The sequence below is a fragment of the Macaca nemestrina genome, chromosome 15 (assembly GCF_043159975.1).
Source record: "Macaca nemestrina isolate mMacNem1 chromosome 15, mMacNem.hap1, whole genome shotgun sequence".
NCBI lineage: Eukaryota > Metazoa > Chordata > Mammalia > Primates > Cercopithecidae > Macaca > Macaca nemestrina.
The window spans coordinates 61,769,509-61,792,319 of NC_092139.1; the positions used below are offsets into that span (position 1 = coordinate 61,769,509).

General features: G+C 40.3%; 1 pseudogene; it reads left to right on the plus strand.

Moving 5' to 3' along the window:
* Positions 1 to 20,942: 20,942 nt before the first annotated feature.
* On the plus strand, positions 20,943 to 22,400 carry LOC139358781 (NADH-ubiquinone oxidoreductase chain 4-like; annotated as a pseudogene).
* The last annotated feature ends 411 nt before the right edge of the window (positions 22,401 to 22,811 follow it).

Below are 22,811 nucleotides of genomic sequence, written 5' to 3' on the forward strand. Positions count from 1 at the left end.
TAGGGCAGAAATAAGTGAAATTGAAAACAAATCAGAGAGAAAGGAAAAGAGAAGAGAGAGTACAGATCGCTAACAGCAGGACTGAAAGACAAACTATCAATACACATTATAGCATAAATAAGTAATGCTACAAATAATTTTACACACACAAATCTAATAGATGAGATGAAAAAGAGAAATTCTTCTAGAGACACAACACATACTGCCAAACCTCACTGAAGAAGAAACGGTAACAAATAGTCCTGTATTAATTAAGAAATTGCATTTGTAAATAAAATCTACCAAAAAATCTATTCACGTGTTCTTTCACTGATTTCTATCAAATATTTGAAGATTAAATAATTTTGACTGTACACAATCTTTTAGAGAAAATAGATGAGATGGGAGCATTACCAACTCATTTTAGAAGGCCAGCCTTACAATAACACCAAAACTAAAAAATGATACTGAGAGAAAAGAAAACTATAGACAAATATCAGTCATAGATATATATGAAAAAAAAATCAACAAAATATTGTGACCTCAAACTGAGCATCTCATGTAGGATGATTCATTATGTCCAATAAAAACAAGGCTGATTCACTATTAAAATTCAATCCAAGTAATCTGCCATAGAAAGACTATTTTTAAAATGTTCTTCTCAAGAGATGCAGAAAGAGCATTCAATGAAATCCAACATCTATTTCTGACCAAAACTCATAAAATTAGGAATAAAATAACTTAGAATATATGTTTATATCTGTATGTGATACGGTGATGATGGAATGATTTTTCCTTAAGACTGAAGACAAGTCCTATTCAATATTGTATTCAAAAATTTGCAAAGTGCAATAAGACAGGAATAAGAAATAAATAACATACATATTGCAAAGGAAGAAGTAAAACTGCCTCTATTTGCTGATAAAACAAATATTTATATACACAATCCTACAGTATTTACAAAAAGCTTCTATAACAAATATGTGAAATTAACAGTGTTTTATTACCAAAAGTCAATATAGAATGTCAATAAATTTCCTATATGTCAGGAATTAACAGTCAAAAAAATTAAATTACTATTTAAAATAGAAACCAAAATTAAGTACTTAGGTATTATTGTAACAATAGAAGTGCAAGATCTGTATGCTGAAAACTACAAAATATAAATGCAATAAATAAGAGAAAGTTTAAAAAGAGGGTAATGAAATATTTATGAATTCAGAGTCTCAATATAGTTAAGATGCCAGCCTTTTCCATTTCTACTTATAGAGTTCCTGCATTAACAATGAAAATTCCTGTAGGCTTTTTTTTTGTTTTGTTTTGTTTTTGTAGATATCACCAAGGAGATTCTAAAATTTACATGGAAATCAAAATAACTAGAATAGTCAAAACACTTCTAAAAAAACAAAATTATAGGACATACACTACTGATTACAAGGCTTACTATTATGCTACAGTTCTCAAAATATTGTGGTTTTGTTAAAATATTGTTAAAACAGGAGACACATAGACCAGTGGAATGAATATAGAGACCACAGAAATAGACCCACACAAATACATTCCACTGCGATTTCAAAAAGGTGCAGAGGTAAAGGAGAAAATATAATCTATTATCTAAGTGGGGATGTAATAATGGGATTTCCCCATGTAAAAAAAGGAACCTTAATGCATATTTTACAACTTTTACAAATCTGGACTGAAATAGACCATATAAAAGTGTAAAATACACAACAACAAAATGCTATCATAAAACAGGGGAAATAAGATATGACTTTGGGGTCATTGATGAGTTTTTAAATAAAACACCATATACATGATCCATAAAAGAGAAAATGAAAAAGTAGACTTTATCATATTTAAAAATGCTCATTCTTTGAAAGAACCATTACAAGAGTGAAAACCTAAAACAATCAGGGAAAAATATTATTAAGTCGCTGTATTAGTCTGTTCTGCTACTGCTATGAAGAACTTGCTGAGACTGGGGAATTTATAAAAGAAAGAGGTTTAATTGACTCACAGTTCCACATGACTGTGGAGGCCTCAGGAAACGTAAAATCACAGCAGAAGGCAGGCAAGCATGTTGTTCTTCACATGGTGGCAGGAGAGAGAAGTGCCAAGCAAAGGAAGAAAAGCCCTATATAAAACCATCAGATTTTATGAGAACTCACTCACTATCATGAGAACAGCAGCATGGGGGTAACCTGCCTCCATGATTCTATTACCTTCCACCAGGTTCCTCCCACAACACATAAGGATTATGAGAACTACAATTCAAAACGAGATTTGGGCAGTGACACAGTCAAACCATATCAGTCATATATCTTAGACAAGCTTTCATCCAGAATGAATAAAGAACCCTTAAAACTCAACAATACAAAACAAACAATCCAATTTAAAACGAGCAAAAATTTTGAGCACATACATCTCAAAAGAAGACAAACATGCCAAATAAACATATGAAAACATGTTTATTGTTATTAATTAATAGGGGAATGCAAATCTTAACTACAATGGGATATCCCTACATGCCATTAGAATGGAAATAAAAAATTAAAATATCAAATGCTCCTGAAAATGTGTAGCAACAAAGATTCTCTTTCATTACTGTTGGGAATGTAAAATGACATGGTCACTTTAGGAGATAATTTGGCAGCTTTATATAAAGTAAAACATACATCCAGTGTGAGGTTCAGCCATTCCATTCCTATATATTTAACAATGTATAACTAAAACAAATTCACATAAAAACCTGTAGGCTAGGCAAATGTTTTAGCAGTTTTACTCATAATTTCTAAAACCTGGAAACAACCAGGATATCTTTTCTTTTTCTTTTTTCAGACGGTGTCTCACACTGTCACCCGGATTGGAGTGCAATGTCATGATCTCGGCTCACTGCAACCTCTGCCTCTGAAGTTCAAGGAATCCTTTTGCCTCAGGTTCAGCTGGGAATACAGGCACCCACCAGCACACCCGGTTAATTTTTTGTATTTTTAATAGACGGGGTTTCACTATGTTGACTAGGGTGGTCTTGTACTCCTGACCTCGAGATCCACCCGCCTCGGCCTCGCTAAGTGCTGGGATTTCAAGTGTGAATCACTGCACCCAGGCTAACCAAGACATCTTTCAACAGGTGAACAGATAAACTATTGTCTCAATACCATCAACCGCTATTCAGCAATAAAAAGGAACAGACTATTCACTTACTTACACATCAGTACAGAAGAACTTACATGTATTTTGCTATGTGAAAGAAGTCAACCCCAAATGTCTACATATTGTACAATTTCATTCATATAACATTCTGGAGAAGGCAAAATTATAGGTCGAGAAAACAGATCAGAGGTTGCCCACAACTGGGAGAAAGGGAAGGGTTGATCACAAAGGCATCACACAGAGAATTTCAGGGTGATGCAGCTGTTCTCTGTAGTGCTGGATGGTGGACATATGTCTCTATGGGTTTCTCAAAACCTACCAAATGCTACACTACAAAACCTCATTCTTATTTTTAGCAAATTAAAAAAAAAGAAAAAAAAAAAAACCCCACCAGGAAGTCAGAGGTTTCCAGGAGGAAAAAGAAACTGATCAAAGACACTTTGGAAAAAGGTACTTGGATTGGCTACTCTAAGGTTAAGACCAAACAAGCTGCATAAAAACACTCCATTTTGGTTGGTAATTTTGTTTATCACAGGGACAAATGATAATTTTGACATCAGGTTAGAATAAATGAGTAAGTAAGTTGTAGACAGTGTGAGCTAGAGTTATTACGGTTATGAAATGATCTTTTCTTCTAGTGTTGAGAATGTTTTTTCCCAGTCATTTGTTAATTCACCCCAGGATTCTCACCAACCTACTCAAGTATTTTTTTAAATACTTGCTCTTATGATTTTAAGACAAAAACACATCTGTTTTCAGCCCAGTTGGAGAAGCCTCATTACTATCACATCCTTTGTGTTCTAAATGAAAGTCTGCACATAAAACAACAAATGAGCATGTGAAGTGTTGGAAAAGTATAATAAGGAAGTCAGTCTCCCCAGGGAAGTTCCTTGGGTCTCCTATTCTTATATTCCCTGAAGAGAGTACTGCAGAAGCCTCCAACCAGAAACCACACCCAACAAAACCAAACCTAACAGAATCTCAGCTGTCTCAGCCAAAGAACCTGGAAAATAATGACCTAGCAGGGAATACCCACCTGACTGTAGCCAAACATCAGTGGAAAAAACCCCAAACATCATAGTTCAGTGGAGTCCAGTGTGGAGCTGATGATCCACTTCACTTCCACAGAGTGGAAGGAAGCAGCAGTGCTCTGATTCCCTTGCCTGATGGTGTCAGTGGGGACAGGAACGGAGATAAATCTTTGGGCAAAAGCAGACAGTTCTACAATTCACTTGCCAAAGTCATGTCTGCAGGTGCCAGAGGTAAGCTTAGCCTCAAACTCATGCAGCAACAATGAGACTGAGGCAGGGTGAGGTACGCTAGTGTCACCTTCCTAACCCTGGTGTCACTGAAGTCAAGCAGGAATCTGAGCCTCTGCTGCCACCCAAATCAACCACACTAACAAGGTGGCATCATCTCCAATTTCCCCCCAAACCCACTTCTGGTGTCAGTAGGACCCAGGGGTGAACCAAACCTCAACACACACAGCTGCAATGAGACTGAGTGAGGTGGCACCAGCAGGCAATTAGGAGTTCTTCTGAAGCAAATGTAAATCTTGAAAATCTCCACCAGAAAAATGGAAGTTATAAGAATTAACCAAATGGAGATTAAAGAATTAAAAAATAAGATAACTGAAATAACTTTACTGGATAAGCTTAATAGTAAAGAGGAGAAGACAGAAGATAGAATCAGTAAACTTGAGGACAAATCAGTAGGATTTACTGATTCTATTCTGAACAAAACAGAATAGATACAAAATGAAAAAACAGAGAATACCCTCGGGGACCTGTCAGACAGCATCACAATACTGAGTCTATGTATCATCATAGACCAAGAAAGAGAGTAGAAACAAATAGCAGCACTGGAAAAATAGTCAATAAATTGACATCTGAAAACATCTTAATTTTGATAAAGACAGAAACCTAGATAATGAAGTGGCTGAGTAAATACGAAATAAGATAAACCTAAAGGAATTCATATTTAAAAATGTAATATAAAAATTTCTGAAAACAGAAGACAAAGAAAAATTATTGAAAGCCTACCCTCAAAAAAAGATATAGACTTATAAAAACACAAATACAAATAACAATAGAGTTCTCATCTGAAACAGTGTAGGACACAAGAAAGTGTCCCAACATTTATGTCCTGAAAGAAAAGAACTATCAAATGCAAATTCTATCTCCAGCAAAAATAACATTCAAAAAGAAAGGAGAAATAAAGGCATCCTTATGTGAAGGAAAATTGACACAATTTGTGTTTTACCAAAACTCCTCTTAAAAAGGTGAAAAATAAGTCCTCTAAACAGAAACCAAATGATATCAGAAAACTGCTTGGAACTTCAGAAAGAAAAGAATAAGAGAATGGGAAAATGTAAATGGATGTAATAGGTTATTCATAATCTCAGAAGTTTTTAAAACCATATTTGATGTTTGCACAAAAATTATAACACTGCCTGTTGAAGCATCCAGTGTATTGAATGTGTTACTCAGTGCCATTCTATTTTTAAAAACAAGGAGGGTAAAAGGATCTAAATAGAAATAAGATTTCTACACTTCATTTAAAGTGGTAAAACATCAATACCAGTTGACTGTGGTCAGTTACACATGTATAATGATAATAAGGTAAAGATAGTAAGAAAATTATATAGAGATGTACTAAAAAACAGTATAAGTAAATCATTATGTAATCCTAAAACTATTTCAGTAACTCACAGGAAGGTAAGGAAAGAGAGCAGAGGAAACCAAAAGAGAATGAACAAGCAGAAAATAAATTATAAAGTAGAACACCTAGGCCTTAACATATATATTACAGTCATCTTAAATATAAATTGTGTACATATGTTGGTTAAAACACAGGCAATATCAACCTGTACAAGGAAACACGATTCAAAAATACATATGCTACTCATCTCAAATGATGCAGAAAGAACATTTGCCAAAATATAGCACAATTTTGTGATAAAAAAACTTCCAGAAACCTAAAAATAGAAGGAAACTTCCTGAACTTTATCAAGCCTATTTATCAAAAACAAACAGTTATGTCATGCTTATTGATGAAAGAATGAACAGTTTTCCCCTCAGAATGGAAACAAGGCAGAGAGGTCTGCTCTCAACAATGCTATTTGACAGAGCACTGAAAGTTCTAGTCAGCACAATTGGGCAAAAAACAAGCAAGGCATACTGACTGAAAAAAAAAGAAAGAAGGAAAGTGGTGTCTATTGCAGATTACACGATTGTCTTTGTAAAGTCTCAGAGAAACTAAAAAAAGTCTTGTAGAAATAATAATATTTAGCAAGTTCACAGGATACATGATCCATCCTCCAAAATTCATCGTATTTCTATGGACTAACAGTGAATGTGTGGAAACTGACAATAGCTTTACAATTGCTCTAAAGAAAATACTTAGGCATAAATCTGATAAGACATGCAGAATCGAGATGGCAAAAATGACAAAATGTGCATGAAAGAATTGAGAGAAGAACTAGATAAATTCAAACATACCTTATTAATGGTTTGGAAGACACAAGATAGCAACGATGTCAACTCTCTTCAAATTGATCGGTAGATTTGACGACAGTCATAAAAGCTCCAACTACATATTTTTATGCATATAGATAGACCTATTTTAAGTTTATATGAAAAGGCACATGCTATTGGTGGAGAGATAGAGACATAGGTCAGCAGAACAGAATAAAGAACTCAGAAATTGACACAAGTAAATATGCCCAATTCATTTTTGACAATGGTACAAAAGCAATTGAAGGAGAAAGAATAGTCTTTTTAACAAATGTTACTGGAGAAAGTAAACATTTATAGGCTCAAAATCTCAGCATAAACCTCACACTTTATACACTAATTAACTTGAAATGTTTGCAAATTTAAATATAAAAGGTTACACTATAAACCTTTTAGGAAAAGAGAGTTCTAAAAAAATTATTGGGATCCAGGGCTAGATAAAAGTACTTTGTTCTTATTTATATGTATCTTTAAATGTTTTTTTTTTTAACTTTCAGTAAAAGATCAATGTGTACCTGTACTTAATCTAAAAAAGAAAAAATATTCAATGTGCTCTTCCAGGTTAATAGACAAATCAAATAGACTCACCATTCTGTATGAATCCATAGTGTATCAGTGATCGAGTCATTATTGTTTTCCTGAGAGAAAAATTATCTTTAGGCTCATCACATTTTTGGAGCATAAAACCAGAGGGCCTAAGGTGAGGTGAACATGCTGTCAGTGGAGGTGAGCAGGAAGGAAATTTCCAAACCCAAGAACTTGCAGAACCTGCTGGAGAGAGAAAGTTACTTGGGCAAGTCTAGACATCAATTGTGATGTACCCTTCTCTGTAGAATAATAAAAACAGTGTATTCCACCAAAAAAAGAGAACAGGTGATGCTAATTGAATGATGTTACAACACACCCATATGTCTGTATGTGTATATAGAACTATGCACATATACACACATAGATATGTATAATATATGTGTATTTATAACTGAAGTTAAACCATTAAGCAATAAATGTGCAGTCCTATTTTTCTACCCTCTCTTTTCTAACATCTTTCAAACAGATGATGTGTTGTAAGATTTCCAGTTACTTTCAATAATTAAAAAAATTTCAAACAGAATAGGTATGCTGAATTATTTATCAATCCCCTATTTTACATGTGACTGTAAATAGGCAACTCGTTGTATAGATATTTCAGTATCTTAGATGTTAAACATATAGCTACTCCTCATTTTTAGAAGAGTGGATTTGCAATATGTGTCTGATCCAAGTTGTCTATTTAAATTACTTAAAAATACATCTTTTTTGGTAATCGTGTTGTAAAACAAATTTGTGGCACATTAGAAAGAATGTTTTTAAGCAAAATGTTTTTAGTTTGTATTCTCTAAACATCAGAATTTTACTTTGAAGGTTTTCAAAACTTACAAGAGTATTCATATTTGAACTATAAAATAAGTAACTTAGATGGAATAATTTGAATTTGGAAATTTCTTTATACCACTAAATTTGAAGTTTCAATGCCATTTTATTTTTACAGATTTTCTTTGAAACATGATATTGGCTACTGGAAAGAGTTAAGACCCTTCATGAAAATATTTTAGTAATGCAACTTATATATGAGGTAGAGGAAGCATTGATTCCTGTGCCCATTAATTAAGGAGATTTTATGAAACAATTTTTAACAAGGGCCACAGTCAGTACTGGGAGTGTGGTCAGGCACGCCTCCCTCCTCACTGGGCCCACCGGAAGCGTTCAGGGTTCTAGGAGAAACATGTGCAGGTGTGCAGAGGCTGTCACAAGGGAAGAAGGGCCAGGGTGGGAAACCCAGCACAGGGGGCCTGGCCTCATAGGGGAGCCAGAGAAGGTTTTCTGAGGAAGCTTTGTCCAAGCCGAGATCCTTCCTGTTCTGTGTGCTCCAGCACAAGGCCTGCAAGAGGAGCCCCGTGAGCAAGGCCGACCTAGACCAGCCGGGTGGATTCCCTTGACAGTGAGGGGGAGCATGGCCTGAGGAAATGAGGGCGGTCTCAGAAGGATGGCATCAGAGGCACTCTGACCGTTTCTATCATGAACGTTACAGTTTGATATTAGCATGGGGGTTGTGATTGGGTGATCCTGAGAAGGAACTGTCAGCGGGTCGTTGGACACTGTCTGATGGAGGAGGCTTTTCTATTGTTTGGTATCTCAAGGAATCTTATCTAGAAGAGGGCAGAGGCCGCCAGGAGAAAACTGCTGCTGGTAATGAGGTAGATGCCACTCATTTTCACCAGGTGAGTGCAGTGCTAGGGATTTTAGGGGGTAGCAAAGTGACCTTGATATATTTTCTCTGTGCAGGTCTCTGTTAGAGTCACTCTGAGTGTCTCCGTGGGGATCTCTGTGTTGCTTTTGAAGAGTCTCTGTGTGAGTCTCTGTCGGGAGTTTCTGTGTGGAGGTCCCTCTGCTGGGTCTTCATGGGAGGATCTGGCCAGGGCCAGGACATGTCCAGGGCAGGTCCATGATGGGGCCAGGGGCTGCGTAAGGGCAAGGGCAGGGCCAGAGCAAGGTAAGGGTCAGGGCCAAGGCCAGGATAGGGACAGGGCAAGAAATATGGCAGGACCAAGGCCAATGCCAAGGCCAGGGCTGAGTCAGGGCAGGGCAGGGCATGGAATGGCCAGCGCAGGACACGACAAAAGGCGGTCCATAGAAAGAGCAGGGCTGATGCCAGGAAAGGACCAGGCTAGTGCCAAGGCTGAGGTAGTGTCATGGCATGCACAGGGCGGGGCCAGGGCCGGAATCGAGCCAGGGCACAGCCAAGGCAGGGTAGGGCAGGGCAATGCCACAGCCGGGTCAGTACTAGGACAGGGCAGAACAGGGCAAGGTGATGGTAGGGGCAGGGCAAGGACAGGCCAAGGCAGAGCCAGGTCACTCCAGGGCCAGGACACCTCCAAGTCCACTTCAGGGCCAGGGCTATGAAGGACAAAGGCCAGGGCCAGGGTCAGGGCCAGGTCTGGGCTAGGGCCAGGTCCAGAGCAGGGCCTAGCGAAGACTAGGGTGAGGGACAAGGTAGGGCCAGGGCAGGCTCATGACACATCCAGTGCATGGCAGGGTAGGGTGGTGGCAAGTCCAGAGGCAGACCACTGCCAACTCAGGGCCAGGGAAAGGCCATGGCCAGGGCACAGCCAGGAAAGGGTCCAGGTCAGGGCCAGGACCAAGGCAGAGCAGGGCCAGGGCCATGGCAGAGTCAGGCCAAGTCCTTGACAGGACCAGGTTCCAGGCCAGGGCCAGGGCAGAGGCAGGGGCAGGGTCTGGATAAGGGCAAGGCCAGGGATACGGTAGGACCAGGGCTAGGGCCAGGGCCCAGGCTAAGCCAGAACAAGGCCAGGGCCAGGCCATAGTGAGGACAGGGCAAAGGCCAAGGCAGGGTCAGAGCAGGTCCCGGGAGAGACCAGTGCCAGGCAGGGCCAGGGCACAACCAGGGCAGTGTAAGGCAGGTCAATGGCACCACTGTGCCATGACAGGGCAAAGTCAGTGCCAGGAGAGGGCACAACAGGCAGGGCCATGGTGGGGCCAGGGCAGGGATGGGCCAAGGCAGGGCCAGAACAAATCTGGGCCAGGACACGTCCAAGGCCAGGTCAAGGCCAGAACAGGAGCAGGACCATGACCACTAGCAGGGCCAGTGCCATGACAGGACCAGGGTCAGGACAAGAGGCAGGGCCAGAGCCAAGGCCGGGCCAGCACAGGTTCAGGGTAAGGCCAGTGCAAAGGCAAAACCAGCATGGGATCAGAGCAGGGCAGGGCCGAGACAGTCCAGGTAACAGTAGGGCAGGGCCAGGGCAAGGCAGGGCAGTACAGGGCCAGGTCCACGGCAGTGGCAGGGCAAAGCCAGGCACATTGCCTATGCAAGAGCCCTCCCTACAAGGCTTCCTCCACCCGGCCACTGCTGCAGCCCGGCCATTGCTGTAAGCCTGACCCCCAACCCTGGCTGTAGCCGCCTGACCTCCTAGCGTGGTCACTCTCCTACCGTTCCAGCACGCTGCAGTCTCCGTCACTGCCACCCACCGTCAGTGAGGCAAGCCGTGGTGTCACAGGCTCCAGGTGTCTCCTCCTCCTCCTGGCACAGAGCAGCTGGGCGGGCAAAGCCAGAAAAGCCTAGAGGAAGATGTGAGGGGTGGTATCATTAGGAGCCTCAACTTGTCATGCCAGGGACTGGGTGGCAGGGGCCAGTTTCAGCAAAGGCACTCACACCCACCCTCCAAAGTTCAGCCTCTCCTTTTGGCCCAAGCTGGCCAGGAACTGGGGCCTGGAGTGGGTGCTGGAGACACCACAGTGCCCAGCTCCCCACTCCACAGGAACCACTGGGCCCACTGGGGTTGCAATCCTCGGGGAACAGGAGCAGCAGAAAAATTCAGACCCAGCCCAGCCCTCCACACCCAGGTGCCAGTTCCTGTTCTGGATGTCTCCACGCACAGGGCCCTTTCCCCCATGGTGTCTGCTACTCCATACCCAGGGGTCCTGGCAGCCTCTAAGGCACAGACCCAGGGTGCACGGGCCCAGGAGCCACGGTGGGTGTGGGGGCTCTGCCACGCTCAGGATTCCCACGGAAACACTGTGCGCCTGCCGTGCTCCAGTATGAGCAAGAGTAGGTGGCCCTCTGGAGTGTGGCATCCAGGGAGAGCAGAACCGCTCCTTCCTTGGATGCCACACTGTTGCTGCCAACTCTGCTGACTGCCGCCAGCAGTGCAGCCCCTGATAGCACCAAACTCTACCCACTTCACGGCCAGTCCTGCCCTCAATAGCGCACCCCACCTCCATCCCCCAACGCCGCCACTAGCATATACCCGATAGTGCCTTGACCTGTCCTCCTCCATGGGCATTGTGGCCCCAGAAAGTGCCTATAACCCACCCCCTGCACCGTAGGCAGTGCAGCCCTGTACAGTGCTGCCAACTAGTACCCCCAATGCAGGCAATGACACCCTGGATAGTGCCCCCTACCCACCCCACACTGCGAAAAGTGCAGCCCCGATAGCCCCTGCCCTACCACTCTGGTCATGCTGCAGTCTCTGTCACCGCCACCACCAACCACAGTGAAGGAAGTCACTGGGCCGCAGGCTCTAGCACTCAGCAGCCAGGCCTGGAGCAGCTCTCACTGATGGCCGGCTCCTACCACTCCAACCATGCTGCTGTCTCCATGGCCACCTTCTTTGACTACAAAGGAATAAAACTAGGTATCAGTAAGAAGAGTAATTTTGAAAACCATACAATCACATGGAAGTTAAACAATATGCTCCTGAATGAATGACTAGTGGGTCAATGAAGATACTAAGACAGAAATTGAAAAATTTTATGAAACAAATGGTAATGAAAACACAATACAGCAAAACTTACGTTACACAGAAAGCAGTACAAAGGCAGAGATTTATAGCTAGAAGTGCCTACCATCCAAACAAAAGAAAAACTTCAAATAAACAATATATCTTAAAGAACTAGTAAGGACAAACTAAACCCAAAAGAAGAAAATAAGATCACAGCAGAAATAAAATTTAAATTAAAAAGTACAAAAGATTAAACAAAAAGTTGGTTTTCTGGAAAGCTAAACAAAATTGACAAACTTTTAACCAGGCTAAGAAAAAAGACAAGAGTCAAACAAAATCAACAGATAAAAAAAGAAGACATTACAACTGATACTTCAGAAATTCAAAGGATCATAACTGGCTATCATACGCCAACAAATTGGAAAGCCTAGTAGAAATTGACAAATTTCTAGACGCATACAACCTGCTTAGGTTGAACAGTAAAAACCTGCAAGACCAGAACAGATTGGTAACAAGTAATGAAATTGAAGCCATCAGAAATATAAGTAATATGAATATTTTCTCCACTGCATAAGCCTAAATCAGATCGAAAAACTTCACCGATACTTAACAGCCCAGTACTAATAAATACAAACAAGCCAGTACTTCTCATACTGTTAACCCAACACAGGCATGCCTTAAGGAAAGGTTAAAATAAAGTAAAAGGAACTCAGAAGACTCAACCCCACCTGTTTACCAAAAACATCACCTCTAGCATTACCAGTATTAGAGGCACTGCCTGCCCAGTGACACATGTTTAACGGCCACGGTACCCTGACCGTGCAAAGGTAGCATAATCACTTGTTCCTTAAATGGGGACTCGCATGAATGGCACCACGAGAGTTCAACTGTCTCTTACTTTCAACCAGTGAAATTGACCTGCCCGTGAAGAGGTGGGCAGGAAACAATAAGACGAGAAGACCCTATGGAGCTTTAATTTATTAATGCAATTAAAACTACATAAATCTACCGACTCTTATACCACTACACCTGCATTAAAAATTTTGGTTGGGGTGACCTCGGAGCATAACTAAAGAAATCTCTGAACAACCTATGCTAAGGCTACACAAGCCAAAACGGACTAACACCTATAATTGATCCAATAACTTGACCAACGGAACAAGTTACCCTAGGGATAACAGCACAATCCCATTCCAGAGTCCATATCGACAATAGGGTTTACGACCTCGATGTTGGATCAGGACATCCTAATGGTGCAGCAGCTATCAAGGGTTCGTTTGTTCAACGATTAAAGTCCTACGTGATCGGAGTTCAGACCAGAGCAATCCAGGTTGGTTTCTATCTATTCTATATTTCTCCCTGTACGAAAGGACAAGAGAAATAAGGCCCACTTCATAAAGTGCCCTCATTCCATAGATGACCTAATCTCAATCTAACAAAATAACACCCACTCAACCCAAAAACAGGGTGTGTTAAGATAGCAGAGCCCGACAATTGCATAAAATTTAAAACTTTACAATCAGAGGTTCAACTCCTCTTCTTAACACCGTATCAACAACAAACCTTCTACTCCTTGTTATATCTGTACTAGCTGCTGTGGCATTTCTCACGCTTATTGAACAAAAATTATTAGGCTATATACAATTACGCAAAGGGCCAAATATTGCTGGCCCTTATGGATTACTACAACCCTTTGCTGATGCAATAAAATTATTCGCCAAGGAGCCCTTAAAACCTTCAACATCTACTACCATTCTCTACATTACCGCACCAGTCTTGGCCTTTTCCATTGCTCTTCTCCTATGAACTCCTCCCCCTATACCCCACCCACTAATTAACTTTAACCTGGGACTTTTATTTATCCTAGCTACATCTAGCCTAACTGTCTATTTTATGATCAGGATGAGCATCAAACTCAAACTATGCACTAATCGGAGCACTACGAGCTGTCGCCCCAACAATTTCATACGAAGTTACTCTCGCTATTATTCTCTTGTCAATCTTATTGATAAGCAGCTCATTTAATCTTCATATACTTATCACAACACAAGAGTATCTCTGACTCCTCCTACCATCATGACCCCTGACTACAATATGATTCACTTCCACATTAGCTGAAACAAATTGAGCTCCCTTTGGCCTCACAGAAGGCGAATCAGAACTAGTCTCGGGCTTTAACATTGAATATGCCGCAGGTCCATTCGCTCTGTTCTTTATGGCTGAATACATAAATATTATTATAATAAATGCTCTAACACAACCACAATCTTCCTAGGCACATTGTACTCTATTCACTTCCCAGAACTATTTACGACATGCTTTGCCACCAAAACACTTTTCCTAACCTCTTTATTTTTATGAATCCGAACAGCATACCCCCGATTCCATTATGATCAACTCATACACTTACTATGAAAAAACTTTCTCCTACTCACACTAGCCCTTCTCATATGACATATCTCAACACCTATTGCAATCTCCAACATCCCCCCTCAGACCTAGAAATATGTCTGACAAAAGAGTTACTTTGATAGAGTAAATGACAGAAGCCCTAATCCACTTATTTCTAGGATTATAGGTATCGAACCTACCCCTGAGAACCCAAATTTCTCCGTGCTACCCACCAGACTCCATCCTAAAGTAAGGTCAGCTAAATAAGCTATCGGGCCCACACCCCAAAAATGTTGGTTATACCCTTCCCGTACTAATTAATCCACTAGCCCAACTTATTATTTACTCCACCATAATCACAGGTACTCTCATTACGTCACTAAGCTCACACTGATTCCTCACCTGAGCAGGCTTAGAAATAAATATACTAGCCTTCACCCCAATCCTAATCAAAAAGACAAGCCCCCGTTCTACAGAAGCTGCTACTAAATATTTCCTAATACAAGCCACCGCATCTATAATTCTCATAATAGCAGTCATCTCCAACAACCTGCTCTCTGGATGCTGGACCATAACAAGCAACATCAACCAACTTTCTTCTTTAATTATAACAACAGCCCTGGTCATAAAACTAGGGATAGCTCCTTTCCACTTCTGAGTCCCAGAAGTCACTCAAGGGACATCCTTAATTTCCAGCCTACTCCTCCTCACATGACAAAAACTAGCCCCCATCTCAATTATATATCAAATATACCCTTCAACTAATGCAAGCATTCTCCTAACCCTCTCAACTCTATCTATTATAGTCGGTAGTTGAGGGGGCCTTAACCAAACAGAACTATGCAAAATTATAGCACACTCTTCAATTACTCACATGGGCTGAATAATAATAACACTAAGTTACAACCCAAATGTCACAATCTATTACCTAGCTATATACATTATTGTAACAACCACTGCATTCCTAGCTCTCAACCTAAGCTCAAGCACCACAACTCTCATACTATCACGCACTTGAAACAAACTAACCTGATTAATACCATTAATATCATCTGCTCTCCTATGTATAGGAGGCTTACCCCTACTAACCAGCTTCCTGCCCAAATGAATTACCATCCAAGAACTCACAAAAAACAATAACTTCACCATTCCCACCATTATAATTATCATAACCCTACTCAACCTATACTTTTACATACGCCTAATCTACACCACTTCCATAACACTACTTCCTACATCCAACAATACAAAAATAAAGTGACAATTTGAAAGCACAAAACCCACACTTCTCATTCCCTCACTCATTATCCTCACCACCCTCTTCTTACCAATTTCCCCACTAACCTTAGCCATCTTCTAGAAATTTAGGTTAAGTAAGACCAAGGGCCTTCAAAGCCCTTAGTAAGTCAAACCATGCTTAATTTCTAAGCAGATTCTGCTCTGCATCAACTGAATGCAAATCAATTACTTTAATTAAGCTAAGCCCTTACTAGATTAATGGGACTCAAACCCACCAAATTTTAGTTAACAGCTAAATACCCTAACCAACTGGCTTTAATCTACTTCTCCCGCCGCAGGGGAAAAAAGGTGGGAGAAGCCCCAGCAGAAATTAGCTGCTCCTTTGAATTTGCAATTCAACATGAAAATCACCTCGGGGCTGGTAAAAAGAGGACTTAATCTCTGTCTTTAGGTTTACAGCCTAATGCTTACTCAGCCATTTTACCCCCCTCCCCTTCCTTTTTCCCACATATGCTCGTCTACCGTTATTCTCAACAAACCATAAAGATATTGGAACTCTTTACCTACTGTTCGGCACATGAGCTGGAATCACAGGCACAGCTCTAAGCCTTCTTATTCGAGATGAATTAGGTCAACCAGGCAACCTACTAGGCAAGGATCGTATCTATAATGTTATTGTTACAGTCCATGCATTTGTCATAATCTTCTTTATAGTCATACCCATCATAATTGGAGGCTTCGGAAATTGATTAGTACTTCTAATGATTGGTGCCCCTGACATAGCATTCCCTCGCCTAAATAATATAAGTTTCTGACTTCTTCCTCTCCTTTCTACTATTACTGGCATCTGCCATAGTGGAAGCCAGTGCTGGAACAGGCTGAACAGTTTATCCTCCTTTAGCAGGAAATTTCTCCCACCCAGGAGCTTCTGTAGATCTAACTATCTTCTCACTTCACCTAGCAGGCATCTCCTCCATTCTAGGAGCTATCAATTTCATTACCACTATCATTAATATAAAACCCCCTGCAATATCTCAATATCAATCCCCCTTATTTATTTGATCAGTATTAATCACAGTCATCCTTCTACTCCTCTCCCTACTAGTACTAGCTGCCAGCATTACTATACTACTAACAGACCGAAATCTAAACACCACCTTCTTTGATCCTGCTGGAGGAGGGGATCCTATCTTATATCAACACCTATTCTGATTCTTCAGCCATCCCGAAGTCTATATCTTCATGCTGCCTGGGTTTGGGATAATTTCCCATATTGTAACACATTACTCTGGAAAAAAAGAACCATTTGGCTATAGGTATAGTTTGAGCTATAATATCAATTGGGTTTTTAGGCTTTATTGTATGAGCCCATCATATGTTTACAGTGGGTATAGACGTAGACACACGAGCCTACTTTACTTCCGCCACTATAATTATTGCAATCCCCATTGGTGTTAAGGTCTTTAGCTGACTTGCCACGCTTCATGGAGAGAATATCAAATGATCCCCTGCAATACTTTGAGCCTTGGCCTTTATCTTTCTTTTTACTATGTGGGGCTTGACCAGTATCGTACTAGCAAACTCATCACTAGATATCGTACTACACGACACATAATATGTTGTAGCACACTTTCACTACGTCCTGTCAATAGGAGCTGTATTCGCTATCACAGGAGGTTTCATTCATTGATTTCCCTTATTTTCAGGCTACACTCTAGACCAAACTTATGCTAAAGCTCATTTCACCATTATATTTGTAGGTGTAAATTTAACTTTCTTCCCACAACATTTCCTTGGCTTATCCGGAATACCCCGATGCTATTCTGACTACCCCGATGCCTATACCACATGAAATATTATATCATCTATAGGCTCCTTCATCTCCCTAGTAGCAGTAGTAGTAATAATTTATATAACCTGAGAAGTCTTTGCCTCAAAGCGTAAAGTCTCATTAATTGAACAACCTTCCACCAACTTAGAATGACTACACGGTTGCCCTCCACCCTATCACACATTTGAAGAACCAGCCTACATTAAACTATGCGAAAAAGGAAGGAATCGAACCTCCTAAAACTGATTTCAAGCCAACCCTGCAAACTCTGCAACTTTTTCAATAAGATATTAGAAAAACTATTTCATAGCTTTGTCAAAGCTAAGTCATAGGTTAAACCCTATATATCTTATATGGCTCACCCAGTTCAACTAGGCCTACAAGATGCCACATCTCCTATCATAGAAAAATTAATACTTTTCATGACCACACTTTTATAATCGTATCCTTAATTAGCTTCCTAGTATTATACATCCTATCTTCAACCCTTACAACAAAACTAACCAACACCAAAATCACAGACGCTCAAGAAATAGAAACCATTTGAACTATCTTACCCGCAATCATTTTAATCCTAATTGCTCTTCCATTCCTATGCATCCTATACTTAACAGATGAGATCAACAACCCTTCTCTTACTATCAAATCAACTGGACACCAATAATACTGAACCTACGAATATACAGACTATGGGGGACTGATCTTTAACTCTTATATACTCCCCTCGCTGTTCTTAAACCCAGGAGGCCTTCAACTTCTAGAAGTTGACAATCAAGTAGTTCTTCCAATTGAAGTCCCTGTCCGTATGATAATCACATCTCAGGACGGTCTACACTCATGAACAACTTCTACCCTAGGCCTGAAAACAGATGCAGTTCCTGGACGCTTAAATCAAACTACATTCACCGCTATACGACCAGGCGTCTATTACGGACAATGCTCAGAAATCTGCGGCGCCAACCATAGCTTTATACCTATTGTTGCAGAATTAATTCCACTAAAAATTTTTGAAATAGTACCCGTATTTACCCTATAGACCCCCCCCCACACTTCTAACACACCTCACTCCACAACTCTCTACAAAATATTCTTACGGATACACTGTACAGCTACTCTAGCATTAACCTTTTAAGTTGAAGATCGAGAGAAACATTCCTCTCTACAGTGAAATGCCCCAACTAGATACATCCACATGACTTACTATTATCATAACTATACTCCCCACACTATTTCTTATTATACAATTAAAACTACTAAACACAAATTACTATTCACCCCCCTTACAAAAAACCCCCAGTACACAAACCTACAACAACCCTTGACAATTAAAATGAACAAAAATCTATTTACTCCATTTACCGCTCCAGCAATCCTAGACGAGCCTGCTGCAGTACCCATCATCCTACTCCCCACATTACTACTTCCAATCTCCAAGTGCCTTATTAATAACCGATTACTATTCAACAAAACCTAATCCAACTCACTCTAAAACAAATAATAACAACCCATAATACAAAAGGACAAACCTGATCCTTGATGCTGATGTCCTTAATTATTTTTATTACAATAACTAACCTTCTCGGACTTCTACCTCACTCATTTACACCCACCACCCAATTATCTATAAATCTAGCTGTAGCGATTCCTCTATGAGCAGGAACAGTAGTTATAGGTCTTCGCTTCAAAACTAAAAGCTCTCTAGCCCATTTTCTGCCACAAGGTACACCCACACTCCTTATTCCTATATTAGTAATCATTGAAACAATTAGCCTACTTATTCAACCAGTGGCCCTAGCTGTATGTTTAACCGCTAACATCACAGCTGGCCATTTACTAATGCACCTAATAGGAAGTGCTGCACTAGCATTATCAGCCATCAACCTCCCTGCTACCTCACTAATCTCCGTACTCCTAGTACTACTGACTATCCTAGAAATCGCAGTAGCCCTGATCCGAGCCTATGTTTTCACACTATTAGTTAGCCTTTATCTATGAGATAACACCTAATGACCCACCAATCTCATGCCTACCACATAGTTAAACCCAGCCCCTGACCACTAACAGGAGCTCTCTCAGCTCTCCTAATAACATCTGGCTTAATTATATGATTCCACTTTCATTCCACCACTCTATTAATATTAAGCCTATTAACCAATATGTTAACCCTATACTAAGGGTGACGTGACATCATCCGAGAAAGTACCTACCAAGGCCACCATACAACACCCGTCCAAAAAAGCCTTCCTTGTGGAATGGTCCTATTCATCATCTCAGAAATTCTCTTCTTCACTGGTTTCTTCTGAGCATTCTACCACTCAAGCCTCGCTCCTACCCCACACCTAGGAGGACACTGACCACCAACAGGAATTACTCCCCTAAATCCACTACAAGTACCTCTTTTAAACACCTCTGTACTACTTGCATCAGGGGTTACAATCACCTGAGCCCATCATAGTCTAATAGAGAATAGTCAAAAACAAATAATTCAAGCTCTACTCATTACGATCCTACTAGGCATTTACTTCACCCTACTACAAATCTCAGAGTACTTGGAAGCACCCTTTACTACTTCCGATGGTATCTATGGCTCAACATTCTTTGTTGCTACAGGCTTTCACGGACTTCACGTTATCACTGGATCTACATTCCTTATTACTTGCTTTATCCGTCAACTATTCTATCATTTCACATCAAACCACCATTTTGGCTTTGAAGCCGCTGCCTGACACTGACATTTTGTAGACGTTGTCTGATTATTCCTCTATGTTTCTATCTACTGATGAGAGTCCTATTCTTTTAATATAACTAGTACAGTTGACTTCCAATCAACTAGTTTCGATAATATTCGAAAAAGAGTAATTAACCTAGTATTGACCCTAATGACTAACACTCTTCTAACCCTACTACTAATCATCATCATATTCTGACTACCTCAACTGAATTCTTATGCACAAAAAAATCGATCCTTATGAATGCGGCTTTGACCCATTAAACCCTGCCCGTATTCCTTTCTCCATAAAATTTTTCTTAGTTGCCATTACTTTTCTACTATTTGACCTGGAAATTGTCCTGCTACTACCCCTACCATGAGCCCTTCAAACAACAGAGCTTCCAACTATGCTTAAATCGTCAGTTATACTAATTATTATTCTAACTCTCAGTCTGACCTACGAATGAACTCAAAAAGGACTAGATAGAGCTGAATTGGTAAGTAGTTTAAACAAATGATTTCGACTCATTAGATTATGATAGTCATACTGATCAAATGCCTTTCATCTATATAAGCATCACACTAGCATTTATAATCTCACTCCTAGGCATGCTAAACTATCGTTCACACTTAATATCCTCCCTACTATGCCTAGAAGGAACAATGCTATCACTATTTGTTATAAGTGCTCTTACAGCTTCAAACATACATTCCTCCCTAGCTAATATTATACCCATTGCCCTACTAGTATTTGCTGCTTGCGAAGCAGCGATTGGCCTTGCCCTACTAATCTCAATCTCCAACACATACAGTATAGACTATATCCACAACCTAAATTTACTTCAATGTTCAAAATAGTTATCCCCACAATTATACTACTACCGACAACATGATTTTCCAAAAATAACATAATCTGAATTAACCTAACTGTGCATAGTCTAATCATCAGTACTATCCCTCTGTTATTTTTCAACCAAACCAGCAACAACCTCCTTAACTACTCAACCTATTTATCTTCCGACCCACTAACACCAACCCTCCTAATATTAACCGCCTGACTCTTACCTCTTATAATCCCAGCAAGCCAATACCACTTACACAATGAATCCCCTCCACAAAAAAAGTTTTACCTCTCTATAATGGTCTTCTTACAAATCTCTTTAATTTTAACATTTATAGCTACAGAACTAATCATATTTTATATTCGAATTGAGACCACTCTCATTCCTACCCTAATTATCATCACCCGATGAGGCAGCCAAGCAGAACGCCTTAACGCAGGCACATACCTCCTCTTCTATACACTAGCCGGCTCTCTCTCCCTACTTATTATGCTAATCTATGCTTATAATAATTTAGGCTCACTAAACATCACATTACTAACACTTGTAGCTCAAAAACTAACAACTACCTGATCCTATAGTCTTACCTGACTAGTACGCATAATAGCCTTCATAGTAAAAATACCCCTATACGGCTTACACTTATGACTTCCCAAAGCCCATGTTGAAGCTCCCATTGCTGGGTCAATAGTCCTCGCCGCAGTACTCCTGAAACTAGGTGGCTATAGCACAATACGACTCACCTCTATCCTTAGTCCCACAACAGAATACATAGCCTACCCCTTCCTCATACTATCTTTATGAGGCATAATCATAACAAGCTCAACCTGTCTTTGACAAACAGACCTAAAACCACTCATCCCATACTCCTCAGTAAGTCACATAGCCCTGGTAATTATAGCCTCCCTCATTCAAACCCCCTGAAGCTTTACTGGCGCAACTGTTCTTATAATCGCTCATGGGCTCACCTCATCCATACTATTTTGCCTAGCAAACTCAAACTATCAGCGAACCCATAGCCGTATCATACTACTTTCCCAAGGACTCCGAACGCTACTTCCACTAATAACCTTCTGATGATTTACAGCAAACCTTACCAATATTGCCCTACCCCCTAGTATTAACCTAGTAGGGGAACTCTTTGTAATAATAACCTCATTCTCCTGATCATATGTCACTATTACACTTACAGGACTTAAGATACTGATCACAGCCCTCTATTCCCTCCATATATTTACCACAACACAACGAGGAATACTCACATATCATATTACTAACATAAAACCTTCCTTTACACGAGAAAACATACTAATATTTATGCACCTCGCCCCTATTATCCTCCTGACCCTTAACCTCAGTATTATTCTAGGCTTTACCTCTTGTAAATATAGTTTAACCAAAACATTAGATTGTGAATCTAATCATAGAGGCCTACCACTTCTTATTTACCGAGAAAGCTAGCAAGGACTGCTAATCCATACCTCCGTTTTTAATAAATACGGCTTTCCCAACTTTTAAAGGATTACAGCTATCCATTGGTCTTAGGAACCAAAATATTGGTGCAACTCCAAGTAAAAGTAACAACTATGTATACCTCCATCACCATAATAACCCTAACCACTCTAATCCTACCGTTTACTATTACTTTTATTAAACCCAATAAAAAGCACTCATACCCACACTATGTAAAAACAACTATAATATATACTTTTATCATCAGCCTCCTTCCCACAGTCCTATACATTTTCCTGGATCAAGAAGCAATTATTTCAAACTGACACTGAATAACAATCCAAACATTAGAATTAACACTAAGCTTTAAATTAGACCACTTTTCTATGATATTCATCCCAATCGCATTGTTAATTACTT